The sequence below is a fragment of the Odocoileus virginianus genome, chromosome 17 (genome assembly GCF_023699985.2).
Source record: "Odocoileus virginianus isolate 20LAN1187 ecotype Illinois chromosome 17, Ovbor_1.2, whole genome shotgun sequence".
NCBI classification, from domain to species: domain Eukaryota; kingdom Metazoa; phylum Chordata; class Mammalia; order Artiodactyla; family Cervidae; genus Odocoileus; species Odocoileus virginianus.
This window is the reverse complement of record NC_069690.1, coordinates 29,381,214-29,403,962: the sequence shown is the minus strand read 5'-3', so window position 1 is coordinate 29,403,962 and position 22,749 is coordinate 29,381,214.

Genomic DNA, 22,749 nt, shown 5'->3' with positions numbered 1-22,749 from the left:
GTGTACCAAGCAGGGACCTCGGCTGCTGGCACGTGAGGAAGAGTGCTTGTACTTATCTGCACGCAAGTCTAGGATTGGAGGGTTTGGAAGGGGCAGAATAGGGCTTCTCGGCTTAATCCTTTCATCCACTTGTTAGGGTACTGCTGACCGAAACTTCCCGCCTTGGCCAGACATGGTAATAACTGCTTGCCTGAGTTGTCTCACACTAGGAGTTTCCAACGAAGAGCACAGTGCTGCCACTGAAAACTAACTGGGAGAATGCAGGAGAGGCCCAAAGGAAGGAGGAGCTGCCAGCCCATAATACGTCCTGCCAACCTCCCAGAATCCTCACACTGGAATCCACCTTGGCCGGGAGATGTGAACCACCAGAAAGAACCTGAGTCAAACTATGGGCCAAGCAAGCTAACTGGCCAGAGACAACCCAGAAACTAACCTTATCACCATAAAAACCAAGGCTGTGAGCCACGCAGCAGAGCAGATCTCCTGGGTTCCCATACCCTACTGTGCTCTACCCGGCGCCCCTTTCCCAATAAAGTCATTTGCTTTGTCACTTCACGTGTCCCCTTGGACAAGTTGTTTCTGAGTGCTGGATAAGAGTCCACTCTCAGGGATCCCCTTCTAGGAACACGATGACCCCCAAACTTTCATCAAAAAGAATTTTTTTTTTTTTTTTTTGTGAAAGAGTGTAAAGGCTAGAGGCTTAGAATCAAAAGACCTGAGCTTGAGGACCACCTATTCTTTAAGAATTGAGGCTTTGAGTGGGTTGCGCTCCAAGGTTAAGACATGTAGGCTCCTGACACTGTTTCCTCAAAGTCGACAGGGATGGCCTAAGACGCCTCTCCTACCACCTCAGATGAGGGTGCAAACGTGCCTTGAATCTATAAAGTGCTGTGCAAATCTGTTAGGTAGATTGACCGTAAACCCACCTAGAACCTGAAGCCACTTCCAACACGTGGGCAGAGAACCCCTACCCATGGAACCCAGTCTTCCATCCTGTGGGAGCTGTATTATTAAATTCCTAAAAACCAACTCCCTATGAGTCCTCCAATACACAGCAAGCATACAATACAATGAATGAGTATGGAGACACAGTTATTAAAATCGCGCTTTGAACGGATATGAAATAAGTCGGCCAGGTGTCCATGATCTACTCAGAAAGCAGATTACAGGACAGGGCCATCCCACTTGGGGGGAACTATCAGTGTGTGCACACGGAGGGAGAGACACAGGACAGGTAAAAGTGGTTCCTGCTTGGAGCTACAAAAGTACGTCTCGTTTATTTTGCTCTTTTCTCTTCATTTGATTTTTTCAGCTTTTCCAAAAATTATGTATTTGTACTATTGAAAAAAAAAAGTTAAGGAAAACACAAGGCACTTGAAAGAGTCACAGCTTCATCTTTGGCTCTGCTCTTCCCCAAGGACTCCAGAAGCAGGGAAGTTTTTTTGATCACCTGCCTGCACTCCCTGCCAGACCAGGACCTTCTCCCAAGTTCAGGGCTCCGTTCTCTTCCACCTCCAGCCAGGTGGGACTCAGAGGTCAGTCTCCCTGGTGGTCTTTACAGCGTGCATGCATGCTCAGTCGTGTCTGACTGTGATCCTAGGGACTGTAACCCGCCAGGCTCCTCTGTCCATGGGATTTTCCAGGCAAGAATACTGGGAGTGGTTGCCATTTCCTACTCCAGGGAATCTTCTCAACTCAGGGGTCAAACTTCATCTCCTGAATTGGCAGGTGGGTTCTTTAGCACTTGAACAACCACGGATGCCCCATGTGGTCCTTGATGGGATTCAAAACGTTCAGAAATGGAGAGAGGCCTTCTCTCGTGGGAGGGGCAGGACTGCTAAGGGAAAGAGAAGCCACTGTCAGGGAATCAAACTAGAACCCTGTCTTTTAAGGTAGATGTGCGTGCGCGTGTATACAGCATTAATTCAGTGTCACTGAGAATTGCTAACCTTGGCTTTGTTTCTGGGTTACTGGACCCCTAACAGAGCAGAGACAATCTGTAAAGGCTCAGCTTCACTGTGTAAAGAAACACAAGCTCCAGGCATTTATGGGATCTGGTCACCATTCACTGGGAAAAGCTTCCCAACACAGCAACAATTACCCATATTGTTCAATGCATGGCTGTTGCCAGATTAACTCTGTTGTAAATTTTAATTAATTGCAACACAAAACTGTTGGCAGGGGCTCAGGCATCATCCGTGAAGCACTATCAACTGCTCTCCACTTTGAGAAACTTCAGAGAATCTTGGCCACGATGGCAAGAAGGGTCCAGAGGTTTAAGCCCAGTTTGTGGCTTCTTGTGTGATTATAGCTATGGAAGGAATCTAACCCATTTCCCCCGATTTTAAACAGCAGAATGGTGGCACTCTTCTGAAGCTAAAATGCATTTCTGATTGTTTTCGACATGTCTCTCCATTACTTATTGTTCGACCATTTTGCACCAACTACCAACCAGATGGCTTATATTCATCTTATTTACACTATTTTTTTCAGCCAAACAGTATTAATCCAATCATATAAACTGATCCATGTAAACTTCTTGCTTCCCCAGACCTACAGCAGGCTCTTCTCTTCCTTCTTGCCCCGGTTGGGTCACCTTGTGGTCCTCTGTCCATCTGTCCCAGCTCTGCATCCTCAGGACCGTTTCATCACTCTCCAGCGCCTCCTCTCCTTTCCCTCTGAAGCCTCAGTGGGTGGTCCAGAGAGTCCAAGATTGGCACCCTCTCTATTTCTGAGCATTTCCTTGCATTGGTGTGGCTGTTGAAAAGATTGTTGGCTGAAGCAAAATCACCCATGAGGATGAAGTTCTGACCCAGCAGATGGAGGATAAATGGAATTTAAAATGTCTCTTTGTCCTTCTTTACACATTTCCTGTCCCTGATATTGTAGAGCTTAATCAATTTATCAGCACAAATTTACCAAGCAGCTAAGAGGAACCAAATGCTTAGCGTGAGTTCTAGGGGAATATTAAAAAGCACAGACTCCCAACTAGAGAACCGTGTATTCATCTATTTAGTTGGGAAAGGGGAACTTGCGGGGAGGGGTAGAGATAAACCTGCAAGAAACTAAGAGGGAAAAACCACACACACACACACACACACACACACCCTCAGTCAAACTGATCATATAAGATACAGTGAAGTACAATGGGGTGATGAGAGAGAAGCAAGCTGGAGAAAGATGGATCTGACAGGACCCTGAAAGATGGAGAAGATGTAAACATGAACTTGAGAGAACTCTGATCTTCAGTTCAGTTGCTCAGTCATGTCCGACTCTTTACAACCCCAAGACCTGCAGCACGCCAGGCTTCTCTGTCCATCACCAACTCCCGAAGCTTGCTCAAACTCATGTCCATTGAGCCGGGGATGCCATCCAACCATCTCATCCTTTGTCATCCCCTTCTCCTCCCACCTTCAATCTTTCCTGGTATCAGAGTCTTTTTCAATGAGTCAGTTCTTCACATCAGGTAGTCAAGTATTGGAGTTTCAGCATCAGTGTCAGTCCTTTCAATGAATATTCAGGACTGATTTTCTTGGGATAGATGGGTTTGATATCCTTGCAGTCCAAGGGACTTTTAAGAGCCTTCTCCAACACCACAGTTCAAAAGCATTAATTCTTTGGTGCTCAGCTTTCTTTATAGTCCAACTCTCACATCCATACATGACTACTGGAAAAACCATAGCTTTGACTAGATGAACCTCTGTAAGCAAAGTAATGTCTCTGCTTTTAAATATGCTGTCTAGGTTGGTTATAGCTTTTCTTTCAAGGAGCAGGCATCTTTTAATTTAAAGGCTGCAGTCACCATGTGCAGTGATTTTGGAGCCCCCCAAAATAAAGTCTCTCACTGTTTCCATTGTTTCCCCACCTATTTGTCAAGAAATGATGGGGCCAGATGTCATGATCTTAGTTTTCTGAATGCTGAGTTTTAAGCCAACTTTTTCACTCTCCTCTTTCACTTTCATCAAGAGGCTCTTTAGTTCCTCTTTGCTTTCTGCCATAAGGGTAGTGTCATCTGCATATCTGATGTTACTGATATTTTTCCCAGCAATCTTGATTCCAGCTTGTGCTCATTCCAGCCTGGCATTTCGCATGATATACTCTGCATATAAGTTAAATGAGCATAAGAACCCAGTGAACAATATGAAAAGGCAAAAAGATACGACTCTGAAAGACAAACTCCCCAGGTCAGTAGATGCCCAATATGCTACTGGAGATCAGTGGGGAAATAACACCAGAAAGAATAAAGAGATGGAGCCAAAGTGAAAACAATGCTCAGTTGCAGATGTGATTGGTGATGGAAGTAAAGTCCGATCCTATAAAGAACAATATTGTATAGGAACCCGAAATGTTAGGCCCATGAATGAAGGTAAATTGGAAGTGGTCAAACAGGAGATGGTAAGAGTGAACATTGACATTTTAGGAATCAGTGAACTAAAATGGACTGGAATGGGCTAATTTAACTCAGGTGACCATTATATCTACTAATGTGGGCAAGAATCCCTTAGAAGAAACAGAGTAGCCATCATAGTCAACAAAAGAGTCCAAAATGCAGTACTTGGATGCAATCTCAAAAACGACAGAATGGTTTCTTTTCATTTCCAAGGCAAACTTTTCAATATCACGTAATCCAAGTCTATGCCCCAAACAGTAATGCTGAAGAAGCTGAAGTTGAATGGTTCTATGAAGACCTATGACGCCTTCTAGAACTAACACCCAAAAAAGATATCCTTTTCATTATAGGGGACTGGAATGCAAAAGTAGGAAGTCAAGAGATACCTGAAGTAACAGGCAAATTTGGTCTTAGAATACAAAATGAAGCAGGGCAAAGGCTAACAGAGTTTTGCCAAGAGAATACACTGGTTATAGCAAACACTTTCTTTCAACAACACAAGAGAAGACATGGACACCACCAGATCGTCAATACCGAAATCAGATTGATTATATTCTTTGCAGCCAAAGATGGAGAAGCTCTACATGGTCTGCAAAAACAAGACTGGGAGCTGACTGTAGCTCAGATCATGAACTCCTTATTGCCAAATTCAGATTGAAATTGAAGAAAGTAGGGAAAACCACTAGACCATTCAGGTATGACCTAAATCAAATTCCTTACAATTATACAGTGGAAGTGACAAATAGATTCAAGGGATTAGATCTGACAGACAGAGTGCCTGATGCAGGTTCATGACATTATACAAGAGGCAGTGATCAAGACCATCCCCAAGAAAAAGAAATGCAAAAAGGCAAAATGGTTGTCTGAGGAGGCCTTACAAATAGCTGAGAAAAGAAGAGAAGCTAAAGGCAAAGGAGAAAAGGAAAGATAAACCCATTTGAATGAGGAGATCCAGAGAATAGCACAGAGAGATAAGAAAGCCTTCCTCAGTGATCAGTGCAAAGAAATAGAGGAAAACAGTCGAATGGGAAAAACTAGAGATCTCTTCAAGAAAATTAGAGACACCAAGGGAACATTTCATGCAAAGATGGGCACAATAAAGGACAGAAATGCTGTGGACCTAACAGAAGCAGAAGATATTAAAAAGAGATGGCAAGAATACACAAAAGAACTATACAAAAAAGATCTTCATGACCCCGATAACCACGATGGTGTGATCACTCACCTAGAGCCAGATATTCTGGAAGTGGGCCTTAGGAAGAAACACTACGAACAAAGCTAGTGGAGGTGATGGAATTCCAGCTGAGCTATTTCTAATCCTAAAAGATGATGCTGTGAAAGTGCTGCACTCAGTATGCCAGCAAATTTGGAAAACTCAGCAGTGGCCACAGGACTGGAAAATGTCAGTTTTCATTCCAATACCAAAGAAAGGCAATGCCAAAGAATGTTCAAACTACCGCACAATTGCACTCATCTCACACACTAGCAAAGTTAATGCTTAAAATTCTCCAAGCCAGGCTTTAGCAGTACGTGAAGCGTGAACTTCTAGATGTTCAAGCTGGATTTCGAAAAGGCAGAAGAACCAGAGATCAAATTGCCAACATCCTCTGGACCATCGAAAAAGCAATAGAGTTCCAGAAAAACATCTATTTCTGTTTTATTGACTATGTCAAAGCCTTTGACTGTATGGATCACAACAAACTGTGGAAAATTCTTCAAGAGATTGGAATACCAGACCACCTGACCTGCCTCCTGAGAAGCCTGTATGCAGGTCAAGAAGCAACAGTTAGAACTGGACATGGAACAACAGACTGGTTCCAAATTGGGAAAGGAGCACATCAAGGTTGTACATTGCCAGTCTGATTCTAGAAGAGCTGAAAGAGACCCCAGAGAATCCCCAGTCAAGGACTGTTGGTGCGCTGCAAGTTCTGTCTTGAGAAGACCCCTCCTTTTCTTTGTCCATACATAACAATGGAAGTTGAGATGCTGGGGAAGCCAGTTTAGACATGCCCCTGCTAGGAACCCTCCCACAGCCTCTCTGGACCCACCCATTCAAACCCTGTCCCTGAGCATCCACACCTGATAGAAAGGGGGCTTGGTTTTTAGGTCTGAGATTGAAGCAACTGGATTTCAGTTTTTATACAACATCATCAGACCATAGGGCTTAGGTCTTAAAAAAAGACAAAACAACCAAGTAACTTATTCTTCTCGTTATACAGGTGAAAGAGAAATGTGCAAAGAACTTAATAAATTCACCCAAAGTGTCTTGAGGCCTGGGACCCAGTAGTCTGCATCCTCAATAATCCTGAAGTTAGTACATGAATGAACCTCAGGTTCAGTAGGGGAATACATCTGCAAGAAAGATTCCTTACATAAATTCTCCTTATATGACTTGTTATATGAATTTTCTTAATTGAAGAAACATCTTAAGAGTTCCTCAAGCAAAGGGATTTCAGGGTCATCACATAACAGGTGTTTCCAGGGAACCAATGATGCTTTCAGTTGAGGTAACCACACACAAACCTAAACTCAAGTGTTACCTTATGACATGAAGAGTGGAGGATAGGAGACACAGTTTCAAAAACACAGGCCACCAAGGAACATCTCAGCAAAAAGTAAAAGAAAAACAGAGACAAAATATAGGAACACCTTGAAGGACCAGATGAAATATTGATCAAGGTGATGACACATCTCTGAAAAAAGTGCCAGGAAGTAGGATCTTTCTCTTCTTAGGTGCTCATCCTGGAGTCAGGGTATATCCTCAAATGGTTAGGAATTCTAGACACCCAAACAACAAGTTCTTCCTGTTCACAAGTTGTTGTCCAGTTGCTCAGTCATGTCTGACTCTTTGAGACCCCAGGGCCAGCATCACAGCACACTCCTCTGTCGTTCGCTATCTCCCAGTTTGCTCAGATTCATATGCATTGAGAGTCAGTGACGCTATCTAACCATCTCATCTTCTGCTACCCCTTTCTCCTTTTGCCCTCAATCTTTCCCAGCACCAGGGTCTTTCCAATGAGTCAGCTCTTCACATCAGGCAACCAAAGTATTGGAGCTTCAGCATCAGTCCTTCCTATGAATATTCAGGGTTGCTCTCCTTTAGGATTGACTGGTTTGATCTCCTTGGTGTCCAGAGGACTCTCGGGAGTCCTCTAGCACAACAGTTTGAAGGCTTCAATTCTTCATCGCTCAGCCTTCTTTATGGTCACAGGGGCTCTCCACCGTCTGACTCTGTCTTATCTCTCTGTCCACGTGTCCCCTAAACCGCCAACTGCCGCTGCCTCTATCTTTGACCCAAACCAGGTTTCACCTGTGCAACCAAATCTACTTACATTTCCAGGGCTTTGTCCTCCTCTTCCCAAATGCTTACTCCTTCCACTCTGTTTAAAACTCCTCAGAGTCCAATTCAAGTCCAACCTTCTCAGGAAGTTATTCCAGTCAACACTGGCTAAAGCACCTCGCCATCCTGCATGGCTCCCTGGGTTCTACGCACCCATCTTTCCAGCTCAGCGTATCAGCTCTTTCAAGGCAGGGAGAGCAGCTAACTCATTTTCCAAATACCCCACTGTGAAGGAGCCCGGTGTCAGCCTTCTAATTCATTTCAGACCCAGACTCGTGCATAAATCCCTCAAGGCATCATCGAGTAGGTATTTTGTAAACAGAAAGACATGAAACTTGAACAGCCTTTAGCCTGCTGGGGTTTCCAAATCTTACACACAATTTATGCAAAACAAGTCATTCTGCTGGACCCTGTTAAACCTGCTTCGAATCTATGTAACTACATTTAGCTCCCTGTTTTTGGACTCGGAGAAGTAGCCAAATTATAATGTCCTCCCCCTCAGCACCCGCCCCACAAGAAAATCAGCAAACAGAAAGAAGCTGGAGTTGATATTTGTTGGATGAAGGCTGAGAGGATGGTGTTTCCTAAGTATGTATTTCTGATGGCCAGGACAAGAAGGGAGAACTTGATGTTAGGTCAAAGACAGCGGGGCCGTGAGAGGTTCAGGGGTGCTGCAGGGTGCTGACCACCACCCAGTGGACTGCTCAAAGGTCAGCTTGAAAACACTTGGGAAACGGACCAGACACGGAGGGCAGTTTCCCCAGCTCGTTAGCCAGGGCCCGGGGAGAGAGAGAGAGAGAGCTTGATAACGAAGGGCCAGTCAAGAGAGGGAGAGGCCTTATGTCAATATTTAGACTACCCCAGAGAGACAGATGAGACCTGGAAGAGAGGGGCCGATTTGTGGTCCAGAAAGAACGAACGAAGCCACCCAGGGCCCGGCACGAGAGGAAACGAGCTCATTGGTTGGTCTGAGGCTGACCGAAGGCTGGAACGGCCAAGACCCACACTCATGCCTGATACCGCCCTCAACAGGCTCAAGGAGCAGGAGAGTGGGGCTCGTTTAGACCTCCCCAGCTTCCTCCAACTCTAAGATGCTTATTTCTGGCCTCCCAGCCAGCAAACCTCAGTGTCTTTGCAGAAGACCTGTGGATGGTAGAACATAAGCTATTGCAACTGGGGGTTTCCTAGAAGCCCCTTTCTCCTGGAAGCGTTTGCACAGAGTGTCATTGGCATCAGCGGTCTTTCCCCATGACTGCTGCTGCGGCTGCTAAGTCACTTGAGTCGTGTCCGACTCTGTGTGACCCCATAGACAGCAGCCCACCAGGCTCCTCTGTCCCTGGGATTCTCCAGGCAAGAATACTGGAGTGGGTTGCCATTTCCTTCTCCAGTGCAGACATGCATGCTAAGTCACTTCAGTTGTGTCCGACTCTGTGTGACCCCACAGACAGCAGCCCACCAGGTTCATCTGTCCCTGGGATTCTCCAGGCAAGAATACTGGAGTGGGTTGCCATTTCCTTCTCCAGTGCAGACATGCATGCTAAGTCGCTTCAGTCGTGTCCGACTCTGTGTGACCCTGTGGACAGCAGCCCACCAGGCTCCTCTGTCCACCGGATTCTCTAGGCAAGAATACTGGAGTGGGTTGCCATTTCCTTCTCCCCTCCCCATGGCTAGGAATGCTCTAAGCGTTGCTCTGGTGTCTTCAGCGACGGCACGAACGCCGGAGAGGACTCTGGGCTGCTGTGAGGAGCACGTGCCCGAACGTCCTCAGACGGGCTGGCTGCCGTCCGGAGAGGGGCTGGGCGCGCGGGGCGGGCCACACTGCAGGCTTTGGCAGCGCAGGCTGGCCACCCGGGGCCGAGCCCCGAAGGAATGAGCCGGGGATGAAGCCACCATCAATCTCTGTTTCAAAATCCTTGTTAAGTTTTTGGTTTGGTTTTGTTTTGTTTAAATGTTGTTTAAACATCTCGGGTTCTGGGAGAGACGCGAGCTAAGTCCCTCACTTCTAAGGAACTCCCTGACTGCAGCCGAGTGTGTCTGATGAAGTATGACGATCTTGATAAAGAGGACATTAAACAGAAACTAAGTGTTTAATGTAAAAGCCTGGCAGCTGTGTGTTCCTTTCACTTAGTAATCTACCTGTCGGGGGATGGAGGTTTTCCCTTTGTTTTGATTGAAAATTCCTCTCTTTTGATTGGAAAAACACTGTCACTGAGGTTCATTCCCCAGCCCCCTCTTCCCTCTGCCCCATAGAGAGATACATCTCTGTAAATGTTAGGTGTCCTGTTTGTATACCTCACAGAAAATACACAGGATTTCTTAGGGAACACAGGAGGGTAATTAAAGGACAATTAATATCTGCTCTGACTTATTTTTACCAGTGTAATGGGAAAATGTACCCACAGTTAAGGGGGAGATAGGAAAAAACAGAGGCAGCTCTAAGGATACAACCAAAACAATGTAAAATCTTTTGATGCCAACATGAGCTTGAAGGTCAAGGCTTACAAGTCTGCGCGGAAACAGTGTCTGGTATACAATCAGTGCTCAACGGATGCTTGCTGGGTGAGGGGGAGGTTGAGGCTTGAAAATAAAATAAGTGATGGCATATTAAGCCCTGACTGGTGCTGGGAAAGGATACAGAATTGTTATCTAATTGTGAGATTAGCAACGTGTGAGGTTTTTAAAAAACCACTCTGCGCATGTCTTTACATAGAGAAATGCTTCCGCGTCAAGGCTCACACAGGTGGCACCACCACCCTGGGTTAAAATGAGATGTAATCCATGCAGACAAAGGCAGCTTGCTCCCACGTTGCAGCCACACTGGGCCTTACCTATCACCCCAGCAGCTAAGGAGCTATATCCTGCCGGAATCTGAAGCCGCTCTGGGGAGCACCACTATGGGCTTCGTTTCTCTGCTTTTCACGTTGACAGGGGTTCTTTTTTAAGGATACGAATCATGGTTATCCCAGTGCCAGAAGTCCCATCACCACATAATGAGGGCCTCTGCTCATTACCGACCATCTCAGAGGGAGTGAATTATCCTGAAACTAAATCTAAAAATGTAATGGCCTCAGAATTATTTAACCCCCGCCTCCAGCACCCCATGTGCTGTCCGTAACACTGTTACCAAGAAGAACCTGAGGCCATTTCCGCCTCTGACTTTGTAAACCATTCTTTCTATCCCAAGTCTGAGTCCCAGGGGTGGGGGCTCAGGCCCAGATCGGCTCACATCCAGTAAGTATCGACTGTGACGAAGCTGCAACCAAGTACCAGCCTTCTCCTCTGCCTCCTGACACACGGGCAGTGCTCTGCCCTGTAGCCCTCTTGCCACTAACGTGCCTGAGTTTGGCTCTCAGCGATGCCAAGGGTTGATAACCATGTGACTGCATAAGGGACAAAGAAACTAGAATAGCTATGCCTCCTCTGTTCTCTTTCCCTAAAGGCAGGCCGGAGGGAGATCACAGGATGGAAGGAACCTGGGGCCCTGAATCACCACCTGGAGGAGAGCTGACCATTGCCTGGGAGCAGTTGCCTCAAACTGTCAAGGGAGGGAGAGAGAAACTTGCACTGCCTTTGAGCTATGGAACAATTTGGAGCCCATTGGTTACAGCAGCTAGATTGACCCTAACATGACCCCATCAGTCCGCAAAGCCCTACTCTGAGTCACTGAGTATTTCATGGCTACCTGGGCCTCTGGCGTTGCAGTATTTCAGCCAATTCTACAATATTTCCTGGACCCAAGAGCTGACTGATCAGATCGACCCCAAAGGGTGACCCCCCGCAGTTGCCCCTCTATTACTTGGGCCAGAACTGAACTCCCAGCTCTGGGGTCCAGGGCCACACAGCTTTATCCCAGGCTCATTCAAATGAGTAGAATCTCCCATCTGCTTTATTGGCTGACACCGTAAAATGTCCTGACCTCAAATGAATTTTATGTATTTCTACAAACATAACATTTCTTGCCATTGTTTAATTTGAGATGTCTTGGGGATTTATTAATAGTTTCATAAAGATATTTTCTGTTTTATCTGACTGAAGTATTTGCCTGGGATAAAAAATAGTCTTTTTTCCATGAATTTTTTTTTTTTAATTCTCTCTTTGCTCTCAACATTTGGGGGCCATTAACCCTACATTTGACCAAGCTTCAGGTAGGACACTCATTCCGGGGCAGGCGAAGCAATCAAATCAGAACCCCGGAAGAAAGGAAGAGAACACAGAAAAAGCGTTTTCTCATAGGAACATGATAAAAATGACAATCACTCAAAAACAAGTTGAGAAGAGGTACCAGAATTGTCTAAAACCGTCTCTACTCAAAGTGGGCCAGCATGGCACAGGCACTTGTTGGACATGCAGACTCTCTGGCTTACCCAGACCTCCTGAATCAGAATCTGCATTCTAACAGCCTCCCCATGTGATGCATGTGTACTTTCTATTGTGAGAAGTTCTGGTCCAACCATCACAAAGATCTGGAGGTATAATTATTCCCTTTAAATGTTTTCCTGTCTGGTGTCATTAATCTGAATTAAAAAAAAATCAGGGTCCACTCTTTACATGCATGTGTGCTCACTCGCTCAGTCGTGTATGACTCTTGGTGATTCCATCGACTGTAGCCCACCAGGCTCCTCTCTCCATGGGATTTCCCAGGCAAAAATACTGGAGTGAGTGGCCCTTTCCTTCCCCAGGGGATCTTCCCAACAGGGATCGAATCAGCATCTCTCAAGTCGCCTGTATTGCAGGTGGATTCTTTCACCACTGAACCTCCTGGGAAACCCCCCTCTCTATGTAGCCTGACTAATTTTACTGAAGTTGAACTCGTCTCCGGATGCACAGAACCCAACCAACCTCCGTCTAAGTACCTTAGATCCTGAATCTGTGCCTTAAAATTATTTCCACTGAAAAGCCCAAAATGATTAAAAAGCTGGAGGAATCTCTCAGTCCCCATCTTCCTGTTGTCCATATGAACTTGAGATAACTCTGGATCAGCACTGGCAGAGGGGTGACAAACCAGTCTTGAGGGGAGGAGAGAAGGAAATATTGTAAACATGGTGGTATAAGTCCTACAAGTGTTTTTTTTTTTTTTTTTCCATATGTACTTTTAAATGGCAAAGGTACACATATACGGTTTAAATGATCTTTTTACTTAATATAAAACTAAAAATTCCCCGTATAAGTAAATATAACATTTTTTAAAGGCAGTGTGGCACCCCATTCTAAGGATCTGCTATGATTTCTGAATCTACATCCTAAGGCTGGAGTTAGTTACTAGTTTTTCTCTCTGGAAGCACTGCTCTTCCGCAGAAACTTCACCAGCCTGGAAGCTCTCAGAACCCCACCCTTTCAGGTTTTTACGGAGGCTGTGTTACACAGGTGCGGTTGACAGGATCCTTGCCCACTGGCAATGAATTCAACCTCCAGCTCCTCTCCCCGCTCCCCTAGAGGTCGGGGGTGGGGCTGAATCTTCCAGCCTCCGGTCACTGCCTAGTTCTCCTGGCCACCAGCCCCCGTCCTCATTGACACCCAAAAGTCACCTCATTAACAAATACATCTTTGGAGCGCCCATCAACTAAGAAATTCCAAGGGTTTTAAGTGCTCTGTGCCAGAAACAGGACAAAGACCAAATATATATTTCTTATTATAAATCACAATATCACACTGTTCATAGTTTTCAAACAGAATAAATGGCATGTTTAGTATTCTTTCTCTTAATTGTATACATGTATGTGCATATTTATTTGTATCATATATTAAGCTCTAATAATTTGGCTACCTGATGCAAACAGACAGCTCATTGGAAAAGACCCTGATGCTGGGCAAGATTGAAGGAAAAAGGAAAGAGTGTGGCAGAGGATGAGATGGTTGGACAGCATCACTGACTCAAGGGATATGAATGTGAACAAACTCTGGGAGATAGTGAGGGACAGGGACGCCTGGCATGCTTCAGTCCATGCAGTCCAAAAGAGTCAAATATGACTTGGTAACTGAACAATTAAATATATGTCCTCATATTTTTGTAAAACAATTCTACTATATTATACTTTTACAACCCCTGACTTTTTTCCAGAGGTATGACTCTTAACAGTAAAGAGTTTCTCACTTTACAGAAGCTTCTGGTCTATGAGAGCAAGCGCACCATGGTAATAATCTTTACGGCATTTAAATAACTGCCTGTGCTCTAACCATTCAACTCAGAGCAACCGTCTCCTATCCCAAAGTTGACAGTTCCCAAACTTCTTAGGAAAGAGGCTCTTCACTGCTGACTAGTTTAAGGAGGAAAAAAATCAAAACCAAAGCCCACTTCAAGTACATTAGCAGAGGAAATGGACAGTAGAGAATGGACTGCCAGGTGATGGAGGTGAGCCACTTGATGATGAGCCACAGCAGGAGGCCGGGACCAGCTGTGGCTACAGAGACCAAGGACATGGTGGTGGCGGGGGCACCTGATGGCCTCGGAGGACCTGCCGGTCCAGAGCGCCAGAGCCTGGAGCCGGGAGGAAGATGCAGCCCTGGAGGGCAGCCCCTCCACGAGGGGCAGCAAACAGGCCAAGGCCGATGACCGGGAAGGGATCCAAGGGCAGACAGACCTCATGCTGGCCTGGGGCCTTAGCGAGAGCAAGCAGACTGCTTTGTGTTTCTGGCTTTCAAAACTGAAGGAAGGGGTTCACTAGACATTAAATCAATTTTTGGTCCATTGGCCTTAAAAGTCAATCTTGCAGTTAAGTCATCTTTGCTTTTTAAATGATTCTATTTTTATTTATTTTTGGCTGTGCTGGGTCTTCATTGCTTCGCTCCAGCTTTCTCTAGCTGCGGCAAGTGGAGGCCACTCTTGGCTGTGGCGTGTGGGCTTCTCAGTGCAGTGGCTTCTCTTCATGCAGAGCTCTAGGGTGCTCAGACTTCAAGAATTGCAGCATGAGGGCTCAGCAGTTGCAGCTCGTGGGCCCCAGAGCATGGGCTCAGTAGTTGTGGCACATGGGCTTAGTTACTCTGAGGCAGGTGGAATCTTCCCGGACTAGGGATCGAACCTGTGTCCCCTGCACCACCAGGGAAATCCATCTTTGCTCTGTCTAGGTGACATGATACCAAGTAGACTCACCAGGAAACTCAACTTTGGGGACCATCACCCACAGAGGTGCCTTTCACGTCCTAGCTGGGAATGTGGCCGTGTGAACACACCACTGCTGTTATATTAAAAATACACTGTGACTACTGTTTTTCCACTCTGACCCCCTGCTATCACACTTATCCTGGTGCTGGGTCACCCTGGGTGGCATCTTTTAATTTAAACTAAAAGATAGGTTTAGCTAGAGAGGCATTCCATTTTTATTTAGTGGGATGCATTTATGGGGTCCACGGTCACTTCTAGAAATAGCTGAATTGTTGCTTGTCATGCTGGTGCAGGAGTGGTTTTCAGGAATTCGCCTACTGTCCACTGTGCTGACTTGCCCAGCATCGCGAAATGAACGTGAGGGACCAGGGGTTGCATTGCAATCTATGTGTCCTGCAACACTTGATACCAGAAATACGTGACGAGTGAAGACAAGTAAGGTTTGAAATGCCACACAGGATATCTGCCAACCATCTTCTGCGCAAAATCCTGAACATCTGATCCCAGCTGAAGTCCCCTCCTTTCTGAAGTATATTGAATAATGCACCATATGTATTTTTAACTTCTTTGATAGGAATAGTGTGAAGTGTCATTTGCCAGAATTCCTGTGTATGGAGGGGCCAGGTCTGCAGAAGAAGGCAGTGGTGACAGTCAAGGAAAAGTAGCTCGAGCAACTTCACGAGCTGGGGACAGAGAGGCGACAGGAAGCGAGGGCAGAAGCAGCCACCCTGGGTTGAGGAGCAATTGAGGGGACACAGGGTGTTGTGTTAAAGAACCCTGAAGGGAGAAATCCCATGACTACAAAGTCAAAGGCGTTCAGGATCTAGGGGTGAGGTTACTTTCATTTAATAGAAAAAGGGTGACTTAAGACTATTTTTATTTGGTGGTTAAGAGAAGATAGAGATGTAGTGGCTGGGGACACAGGGGAGAACTGGGGGCCTCAGTAGCGTCCATTTCCTGAGTGAACTGGAGAAAGTCACACTCTCTCTGAGCCGATCTGGAAAGCTGAGGCCAGGCTAGCTGTCTCATCTTCCTCCCAGCATTGTTGTGAGAATCAGATGGTATATTTTAAGAGCACACACGTTGTAAATGATAAAGTACCTTATAATGCTAACAAACGCAGGTGGGGCAAGACCTCCTCAGATTAACTATAAAAACTAGCGGTTCAAACGATAATTCATGGAGGCAGAGTTCTGCACAGTCTCCCAGAATCATAGCTCTCATGTCCTGATTGATTTTCTGAGTTAGGTAGAAAATAAGGATGTTAGTGGCAGGTTTGGGCAGTCCCCATTCCAAATTTATCTGCTTGAAAGTGTGCCCTGACTTAGGGACTCAACTTATCCAGGTTTGATAAAGAGAATTTACCTATCACAAGGAAGCTTCACAACACCTTATCTTGCTTCCCTTAAATTCTCAAGTAACTGCCCACAGCCAAAGAAACCACTGGCTACAATTGGCTTCTCCTGAAATTCTACACATGAAGAAAGCACATGCTAACCATGTTGACTTGAGATGCTCTTGTCCATGTTGCAGCAGTCACCTTCTATGAACTTCTATCACCAATCTCTGTCCGATGCACCAGAAATACAGTATATGCTACACAACTCTGGGGGCATCGTTTATACCACAGTCTGTGTAAAAATGTACCTCCTGCAACACAACTATAATGGCAGGGACTGCTGATCAAAATTCAAGATTTTGATCTCCTTTGCTGGCACATACTGGAAAACAAGCCTGCCTTGCACTAACTAACAAGAACACAGGTGACGTGCTTTCATGCTTTACTCCCCAAACCTCCGACGTGTTCTTCAGTTTTTCTCCCTTTCTCTTTGGAAGGATAGGACAATTTTCAGGAGACCTTGAGAACTGCATCTGCAGTTGGAGCCGCAGTTGTCCTGGGTCTCTGAATGACTCTGTGGAGCAGGGTCTGACCTGTCTGCCTGCTCCTTGTTTGTTACAGGAGCCCAAATTTTGACCTTCTAGTGTGCTTTGAGTCACGCTACATTGTTTTGGTTTATTTCCTACAGAATTATCCTAAGAAAGTAGCATCTTGAGCCATGAACCTGAGACGGAAATAAAGGGAAGGAACCATCTGTGTGGAACCTGCTGGGCAGAAGGGGAAATGGGGCAGCGTGTCAGGCAGATATAACAGCAAGTAGCAAGGTGAGGATGGCCTCGGGGTACTGTCTCTCATTCACACCTACATACGTCAGTCCAGTTTTATCTATCAATCTCAGGAAGTTTTGTTAATGCGAATCGGCCTCTAAGAGAAATCATTACATATGTCAACAAAACTAGGATTCTGAAGCCAGATTTGATATCTCCATGTGTGATTCACTTAGATGGATCCAACTTCATAAAGCCATTTTCGAGACTGCGGCCGCTGCACCTGGCCTCCGTTTGATCTGCAGTTACGGTCAGGAATGCAGACATGCTTGCCGAGTCACATCTTCCCTGTTGCTCTCATCCAGTATTGGGGGCATCTCCATGCTCTAATCTGGACCACTGCAAGCCCACAATTGGTCTTGTGTTTCACACGGTCCAGCGATCTCAGGACCACAATTCTCAATCCAAAAAGGCATGGCAGTGCAAGAGGAGTGACACAAACGGACACATTTTTTTCCATATGGCCACGATCAGCCTCTCCTACAGCGCCACGGAGACTGTGGCTCACACATGGGGCCCGTGGACAGAGCCAAGATTTTTACATATAATCTCTTTGGAGATCTCATCAGGCTCTCATTTGAAGGAACTCAAGGGGAATTTTCCCAGTTTTCTATCTCCCTCGTCCCTGCCTCTCTGCAAAGATAAATCTGATGGAAAGCACACCCGGACCACAAGCTGAGCTCCCAGGAATGACAGCCCAGAGCCAGCCGCACTCAGGGCCGCAGGCAAGCTGTAGGGGCCAGCGCTCCCTGGAGAGAAGCGGGCTCCTGGGGAGTGGGCAGGTCGCCAGGCCTGAAGGGTGGCCTCAGCCAGGGTCAAGAGCTTCCCATCGCATCTCTTTTTTCACTATAAAATAAAAGCCAGTGTGGACAGACTACCTGCTTTATGGTCTCTTAGGGTTATGCCATCCTACAAAGCTATTTCAAATGTCATTTCCTCCATAAAGCTTTCTCAAATTCTACCTGTTAGACTGAATCTCTTCTGTGATTTTCTACTAATTATTTAGGTTTACAGCACCTAACAGTTGTACACATGTCATCAGTGGTGGGTAGCTTATCCAACACTGGACTGCGAGTTTCTTAAAGATAGGAATTGTGTTCTGTGGCTCTCAAGCCTGGTCAAATTTATTTCTTTGATAGTAGGCATGTGGAAAAAAATGTTTATTCAATGAAATAAAAATAATGTTAAAAAGTTTGGTCCTAGGGAACTACCTAAGTCCATTAAAAGTCAGCAATTCTCAACCAACTTGAATACCATTGATAGCTTATGGTGAATGATGTCAGATTCATGATCTCCACAGAAGATTTAGCTTTGGGACCAGGGACCAGGCTTAATCACTCAAGAGCTTTTGTGTATCAGAGTTTTATTAAAGTGAGAGAGAATAGAGAAAGCTTCTGACATAGACATCAGAAAGGGGACAGAGAGGGCACCCACTCACTAGTCTTATCAAGGCCTTATATACTTTTATCAGACCCACTCCTACTACAAACATCTTAAACTAACAAGACTAGAAATAACAATAGGAAGATTTTATCAGACCCACTCCTACTACAAACATCTTAAACTAACAAGACTAGAAATAACAATAGGAAGATCTTACCAGACCCACTCCCAGTCTTAAGATAACAAGATTAGTCAGAAGATTCTTGTTAAGGAGATGTTTCTGACTCCTTGGTCCTCTTGACTAAGACAAAGCAATATAGGAAAAAACGTTGTCCTTTTCTCCTCTTTGAAAACCCCAGACCCCTTTCTCTTCCACAAGGGCCCCGGACTCCTTATCAACCTATCTAAGAATTAATTCTCTCACCATCATCACAAAACTGCTGCCTAATTACTAGGCAAAATCTTCTGTAATTTGGATATTTTGTTCTAAAATGTTGGCTTTTGAATACAGTGCTTCAAAGAATAACTGTTTAGTTTTTTATCTTTTGTGAACCACCTTAATCATTTCTACAAGTGAAATACCTGGATCAAAGGATATTCAAAACACTCAGGCTTTACATTTATATTGCCAAATCACCTTCAGGAAAGTTGTAGTCATTTATAGCACCATTAAAAATGATTGGGATTGTAAGTTTTCTGGCAATGACACTGAAAATTATTACTTTGGTCAAGACTGTCAGTTTCATATGCAAGAAAACAGTATCTTTTGGTTTAATTTGCACTTCTCGATGAATAATGAGGTTTTTCTTTCCCATGCACCAGTTTTATATACCACTTCTTTTATGAATTGCTTGATCATGTTCTTTGCCCATCTCTCTATCAATATGATGGGCAGAAAGGCTGTCTGACTTGAGATTACTAGGAGAATCAAAAGACTTTTCATTCAACAAGATATCTTGCTTTTGATATCCTAAAATGTCCAGCTGTAAGGAAAGGGGATCTATCAGTTCCAATTCTTTTGATGGCAAAAGTCAAAAATCTAGTTCAAACTACTCAAGACAGAAAGAACCGCCCCCCTACTCCCAAAAGAAATTCTTCAGTCTTGTAATAGATACACAAAAACTCTTTCAGCTTCAGGTATGTGTTGATCAAGAGTCTCAAACAATGCCCTAAGACTCAAAGGTTCCCTCCTCGTGGTGCTGCTGTCTGCAGATTCCACGTGAGGACTCATGACAGCATCCACTCTGAAGAGCTGTGACTCCCCTACAGTCCCATCACAGTTCTCTTTGCATCTCATTGTCTCGAATTTGCTTGTACCCATCTCTGGATCAACCCCGCTGTGGCCAGGGCACTGTGATGTTCTGTATGGTTATGTTTATGTGTGATGTCCACCCCTGCAGCTGAGATGGGGTCAACTCCACTGCACAGTATGTTGGCCTGACAGTTTCCCAAATGAAACTACAGCAGACAAGTCCTGTGCCATCCAAAACAGCAAATATCCATTATAGAGCCTGCTGTGAGTGAGCTGGAGAGGCTCAAGTTTGGGGATTAGTAAAGAAGAAATGAAAAATATTAAGGGAAGGAGATTCAACAGACCATCAGGAAGAGCACATTGACTTACCATGGAAAGAAAACATGTTAATCACAAAGGGTGCGTTGAATTAAGACCATCAGGTAAAACTGGGGAATTAGTGAAAACACTATCTTAAGAAGAAAGAACAGATAGAGTGGACTTCAACAAGGGAAAGAGGCTGTAATGATGAGAAAAGACATGTACATGCCTACATTGTTTAAAATTCTAGAATGATGACTGACACAGTATCAGAAGTTCCTGAGAAAGACGGCACAAAAGAAGACTAAGCCAGAACATGAATCATTGGTCAAAGTTATTCTGACCTTGGAGGAAGCACTGCCGAGGATGCTAACGGAGTCAGTTGAATGGGTGACAGATTTCCAAGGAGATCAGAACCTGGAGCAGCCATGGTAGAGCAGTGTTTTGAAAATGTCAGGAGCAAAGTTTAAGAAGATAGTTGTTTTGTTTCATTTTCCTGCTGAAGGAAGGGAATAAATCAAATGGAATGAAATGAGTAACTAAAAGTCACAAGAAAAATGAAGAGAATCAGAAATTGTAAATAAAGTCAATGAAACAAACTCTATAAATATATTCCTGATTTTTTTCTCCCCATTTCTTTAAAAGATAAAATTTTATAAAGTACCAATTACAATGACGCAGCATGTAATCAATAATGACACTAAAAAGGAGGAGGGTAGACACACAGTCAAGATTCTGCATCTGCCTGAAATTGAGTTAGTGTAAATCTGAAGGAGATTCTGATGACTTACGCTTGCATATTGTGAGTCTAGAGCAACCATTTGGCTTCCCTGGTGGTTCAGACAGCAAAGAATCTTCCTGCTATATGGAAGTCCGATCCCTGGGTTGGGGAGATCTCCTGGAGGAGGGCATGGCAACCCACTCCAGTATTCTTGCCTGGAGAATCTCCATGGACAGAGGAGCCTGGCAGGACTACAGTCCATGGGGTCACAAAGAGTCGGACACGACTGAGAGACTAAGTACAGCATAGAGTAACCATTAAGAAAATAACTCAAAATATACAGTTAAAAAAGCATTAAAGAAATTAATATGCTACACTAGGAAAATAGCAACTATAGAAGAGCCAGAGTGGCTATATTAATATCAGACAACATAGAGTTTAAAAATTTTAATTGTTACTAGAGATAAAGAGGGATATTTTATAATGATAAAAGAGGCAATCTGTTAGGAAGATACAACAACTATAAGAATATATGCACCACACAAGAGAACCCCAAAATAGATGAAGTAAAAACTGACAGAATTGTAGGGAGAAATAACAACTCAACAATAATGGTTGGAAATTTCAATATTCCCCTATGATAAAGGACAGAACAACTAGACAAGATATCAAGAAAGATATAGACAAACTGAGCACTATAAATGCACCAGACCTGATAGATACCTATAGATCACCCCACACACCAGCAGAGGTGTATATCATACTCTCCAGGGCACGTAGAATAAACCACATGCTAAACTATAAAACAAACCTCATTACATTTGAAAAGATTTAAATCCTACATTTTCTGACCACAGTGGAAATAAATTAGGAATGGACTGATATGGAACAGAGTTTAATTCAGGGCTCCTATCAAGGAGGATGAAATGGGGAAAGAGAAACAATTTCTCAAAGAGAAAACAATTCAGTAAGAGGACAGAAGTAGCTTTGATGTAAGAGGTTGAGCACATAGGGTAGGATCCCTCAAACTGTGACCCTCAGTCCTGTGACCCACAAGAGGAATGGGCTTTAGGGAGAGAAGCCTCAGGAGTAATAATCTGCTAAAATTGCCTATGGTAAGTGGAGGTCCCCTTCTGGGGTGGGGGGTGGAGGGGAGGGTTCCCCAATTTTATGAGATCTTTTTCAAAGGGACCCTATGATCCCAAAGAGGTTAAAAATCCCTGATGTGCTTCCACAAGCCACAGAAGGAGCGGAGAAGGGCCCCTAGAAGGGAGGGAAGGGAGAGAGAGCTGGGTGCAGACTCGGCATCAGGGTGGGGAGCAGGGGGAGTCTCTGCCCCCAGATGCGGTGCATGTATCACAGCGCTGGAAGCAAGGGTGGACAAGGCACAGGATGACTTTGTTATGAAAAAACCCTCTGACCACCGAACACGCATCCACACGGTCCTTGTCATGTGCTTTGGAAGACACTGCATCCCAAGCGTTCAGTGACCACCACAGGGTATCATCAGCGGGTCCTCAGTCCCTGGTCCAGAGAGAGGCCCCACCGCACCCCCGCCCCACAATAACAAGCTATTATCTCAAATGTCCTTTTTTATCTTGACATATAGAAGGTGAAGAAAGGTTTAAAGTATTTACAAAATGTCACTGGTAATATCTGAAGCGCACAAATGAGGACATGGAAATTATTTCCAGCCTTTTCATCTTCCAGCCAAATTTATTTTTTAAACATTCCAATATATAAAACTTGGAAGTCGGTTAACGTCTTGGAGCCGTGAAATCTGTAGGACTGTGCAGGCCCTCCATGTAAACATGTGTCCAGCAGATCCCAGAGCCCAATTTTCCAAGCCTTCTGTCCAAGAAGAGGCTTAAGGCAGTTTGGGGCCCGCGGCTCCCTGCAGGGTGCTGGGCTTTGCGGAGAGAAGTCTGGCCAAGGCGGCTCCCCAAACAATGCCCAGTGTCCAGGCAATTGTGGCTCTTTCTTATCAGAAAGTCTTACCCGCTGGGATCTAACCAGAAAACAAACCCTCTGGAAGGGTTACAACAGAGAGGCTTTCGGGCAGGAGACTGGTTTCCAGGTGATGAATGAGCTGAGAGTA